The sequence below is a fragment of the Limulus polyphemus genome, unplaced genomic scaffold, assembly GCF_000517525.1.
Source record: "Limulus polyphemus unplaced genomic scaffold, Limulus_polyphemus-2.1.2 Scaffold287, whole genome shotgun sequence".
Taxonomy (NCBI): Eukaryota; Metazoa; Arthropoda; class Merostomata; order Xiphosura; family Limulidae; genus Limulus; species Limulus polyphemus.
The window spans coordinates 734,737-739,750 of NW_013665897.1; positions in this window are offsets into that span (position 1 = coordinate 734,737).

Below are 5,014 nucleotides of genomic sequence, written 5' to 3' on the forward strand. Positions count from 1 at the left end.
GCTGCCTTCCCTCTAGTCTTACACTGCTAAATTAGGGACGGCTAGCGCAGATAGCCCTCGTGTAGCTTTGCGCGAAATTCCAAAAACAAACAGACAAACAAACGAAACGATATTGCAACGCAAATGTTGAAAGTTTCATTGTTTGTTTATTTTAGTGCAAAGCTATACAATAGGCAATCGAAACCCGGAGTTTACCGTTGTAAGTCCGTAAACATTGAATTGTTGTTTTTATTCAAACACGCATCTTCACGTTATTTCATTTCAAAGAAATCATTGATTGTTCAACAATCTTTCTAGTTAGATTTGTAAATCAAGTTTTCTTCCTCTTGTGGCTATAAATGCTGTAAACGTTAACGCAAGCTAAAGTTGTAAGTGACAAAATTCTTACATTTACCGTTGAAATGAGAAATGCAGTCTCAGTAATATCAGCATTCATCAGCAAACTTAAGCCGACTTTAGGGAATGCCTCCCAACTGAGTTTCCAATAACTTCAGTAAACTAGCTTGGCGTGTTTTTAGTTTACATGCATGCATGAATTCATAAGATCTGAAATTATTCCAAATTGGTTATATAGTATAACATTTGATATCCAGTTTAGGATTAATTCTTAAATTCGTGCGTTCGGGCTGAAGAGAAACTACAGTTTCTGAGCGACCACGGTTGTCTCTCAAGCCCCTAAGGGCTTGTGAGATTTAAAAACAAAACTACTGCCACGTTCATTCATTCGTTCATCCAGTAAGAGCTAATAAGGCTTTCTCCGTCGCTTTAAATCAGTTAACAGAGTTGACTTTTATTTTTTCCAATGCACCCACAGCTGAAAATGCGGAGTGTGTTCGGTGTCTTTTTCCACTCGAGTCTTGGGCAGTTCGATCCACAACTCGACCCGCCCAATAGTCCACGCCCGTTTTATTGAAAGTATGATTCACGCAGAACGTGAGATTTAAAGACTATCGGGAGAGAGTTTTCACGCATCATTAAGTAAATTCAGGAAAATGTGATTTCCCACATCTAATTGTTACATTTTGAAATCAGATGAATAATTTACATTAAACTTGTTGCTACATTTTGCGTGTATATGTGTGTGTGTCGTACAGTAATACTGAACAACGTTACCGTATTATATATATAGTTTTATCACTGACAAAAAGTTCGAAAAATTGAAATATATATATCTATAATTTTACAATTAATGCGTGAAACAAAACACCATTTAATAAAATTCTGTTGTCAAATGTAAAAATTTCGTTCTACCATTTTCGAGAACACTTTACAACCATTTCTTTCGGTCTTTCCAGCATAACAGCTGTTAAAAGCTCAATCCAAGAGAAACCAAGCAAATACATCAACAGTTTTTTTGTCGTATCTTTTGGTCAGATGATATATAGAATTTGACTATAGACATTTTAAAAATGACAAATAATTCAGTCTGTGTATTTGCCCACCCAAGGCTTATACTGATGAACAGTTCATCACAAATGTTTAATTATAATAGGTTGATCTGTGATTCTAAATTACCAATTGCGCAGAATAAGAATCATAATTTATCTCCTCCCAGTAAAAAATTAAATTAAAATCTGGTTGGTAAGAGCAAACAATATTTTTACAGAGCTTCTTTGTCTGTGTTTGCAACATTACCACTGAGACTCAATCATTTAACACCACAATTTTGCTTTAAAAGTATCAAATAAAGTACCATAAATTCCAAAAAAGTGCCAAAATTATGAAAAAAGTACCAGTAATCTTAAAATACATACTTGGCTACTTCTTGCGTCTGTCAAGCAGTAACTTAGCTTTCTATGTAATTAACTTGCAGTACATTCTTACTTAATAAGTAATTATCTTCATGATGTGCCGTATATATTTATTTTTTTACGACCTTAATCCCAATTAGTTTGGGGTCGGCCAGTATTTTTGTAAGTTAAGAATTTTTGCACCCAAGTGGCTGGCCCAATCGGCAACCATGTAGAACGAACATGTTCGTTGACGAGGATTCGACCTCGAGACCCTGCAATTGTGAGTCGAGCGCCTTAAATACCAGGACATGCCAAGACCACCTTATGTTGCATTAATGTTTATAAATAATATCACATATGATATGGTGCACAATATTTAACATTACATCTTTTTTGTATAATAGGCTTCCTTTAAAACTAATTTTGACACTTTTAAATTCTCACTCTTTTTTTAGGTAATTAGTATAAATGACAAGATATCCTTTATTTTCGTACAGGATTACAGCAATTAGCAGACCTACCTATGCGTACTGTAATAGTAAAGATATTTTAATGAGTTGGCATATGGTAGAGCTATCTGTTTAGTGTCGAGATACGCCTAATTAGTGCATCATGACAGACGTCTTGATCACTTGAGGAGGATTAGCCCACAAAAACAAAACTTGATTTGTTGAATTTTGATATAGCAGTTTCGCTCTTTCTACTGAGTACCGTTGTTTAATTGGTGACTTTAACTATCCAATTATGAAATAAATAATTAGTGATAAATTTTACAAAATATTATAAAGTTTGAATATGGATAAATTTAGAAACTGAACCTAAATTTGGAATAGATTTGATTTTCAGTCGTTGGAAGATGTCAAATTACTTGATTTTTGTCATCCTGCCTAATGGCTATATTAGCTTGCCTATTAAAACACAAGCTAAACCTAAACTAACAATATAATTCAAAGCATAACTGGTATCAGATGCAGGGAACAAACGAGAAAACTGAAGGTTATTTCATTGATATGATATATATATATATATATATATACATATATACCAATGAAAAATATAACTGCCCATTGTTACCGATAACCGGTTAGAAAATCGGGCATAATTTTACACATTTTTCACAAAATGATAAATTATTTCATCTATAAGCAAAGTACTTGCATGTTTTGTATTTAACCACTGAATGAATGATATCATTGAAGAACTACAGCAAACAGAAGACAGATCAAGAAACTAAGAACATAGATAGCTACTCAAATATAAAATATATTGAACAACGACGAACTAGCTTACAGCCAGGGTTAACGTAATGACGTTCCACATCTTAGAATCATATTTAATTATAAAGTGTAATTAATTATAATTAATTCAATGCTATTAACTATACCTTTATCACTTAAACTTGTATGTTATTTAATTCTAAGAGTCAAATATTAGCATACCCTCAAATACAAATTAAATAAAATTAACTAACGTGTATTTTGTGTAAAGAAAATACAATTGTCACGCCTAATTTAAAAGAACAGTCTGCTTTTCGTATAAAAAAAAAGTATCACTCTAGCTAAAAAAAAAGTACCAAAACCTCAACTGCATACCATCGTACCAAAGTTACCAAAAACATTTTGCAGACATGTTAACGAGGGTAGGTATAGCCTGTATTTTGATGCGCAGTCCTGAAAAATCCTAAATATAGGTTTTTGTATTTATTACTTATCTTTAGACAGAGTATACTTTTACTATCACGTTCCAGTTATTTATGTCAGTATTCATATATCGATTTTAAACTATAAAACTTGTTTATTTTTTTCCCCTTCTTGTAACTATTAAGTGCTGAAAAAGCAGATGGTAAAGTTGAAAATTTGGAATTTTGTTATTGTTTATTGTTCACTTTCGGGCAAACCCTGTATTTTAGCGTTGTAAGTTTGTAAACGTATCGTTGTTTTAACGGGGGACGAAAAATGGAGATATCAATATGACGATTTGAGAATGTTGTATATTTTTTCACGAGATCTGCGAATTTAAACTTGATAAAAGTAGTTTTGATTTTAATAACGGATTTTCCATAATTCAGCTACTCAAATTTCGAAAATAATATATTTTTTTTCTATCACGTAAGAATTTTTTTACAAATCGAGAAGAAAAACATTCTTACTTAGATCAAATTATTATTTCGTTTACCACAATGAAAATTTTTTATTATTATGTTTGGGTTCTAGAACGATCGATAAGATTTTCACGTCGCTATTGGTCTAGAGAAATCTATAGTCAGCGGTTGTCAACAAAATGTGACACGATTTCAATGAAAATGATTCACTTATGTAAAAGTGCATATGACGATTTGTAAAAACATCTGTCCGTGATGGAGAAAATGGATATCATTTCCGGATTCAGCGTACAGGAATTACTGTAGAACATGTAAAAATGTCAAGATAATAAAACCATCGCAGGCATGTCTTATTAGCGCATATAAAAAATGACAACTTATGCAGTGGATTCCAATTATACCTTTTTGCAGAGGGCTGTTTAATTATAATCAACAGAAATCTAGGGGTGATGGAGGTATGGGTATTATTCTCATGGATGAATATTTTTATTTAATAGGAAAGAAAAATACCTGCTTGGGAAGGAAATGCAACTTTCTCAGTTATAATAACTAGCTTATTACACATTTAGCCTCTGAATGTGAAAAAAACGTTAGCACTAAACTGTTCTCAAACAACTTTTAATAAACAGCTGATGCAAGCGAAAAAATAGGGTTTCGGGGACGGGTCATGGCCTACTGAGAATCAAGGGCTTATACAAACTATGAAATTCAGCTAAAACAAAGGCAAGAAAGAAAACGAGAAATACCATGTGCAAGAACTTAACCCTAAGGTTAAAGATGGAGTCCATGTGGATCTCGTTGTATTTTTAAGCACATACTTCTGAACTATTTACGCACTAAATTGCTAGTGTGTCCACGTCTTTGTTGGTTACAGGGGTCCTTAATAGTACTGGGTCGCACACACACATAAAGAAAATCCCTTGATTCTGTTATTAATGCCCTAGTGGCTCAACCGTAAGTCTGAAGGCTTATACCACTACAAACCGGGCTTCGATACCTGTGGTGGGCACAGCACAGATAGCCAGTTATGTGGTTTTGTGCTTAACTACAAACAAAAGACAGACAAAGCCGTTATTATTCACACTATAGATACTGTTGTAGTTCCCTGTGTATGTCACATAAAGTATGAATTACAAAACCGTTATTAATCACACCGTTGTAGTTCCCTGTGTATGTCACA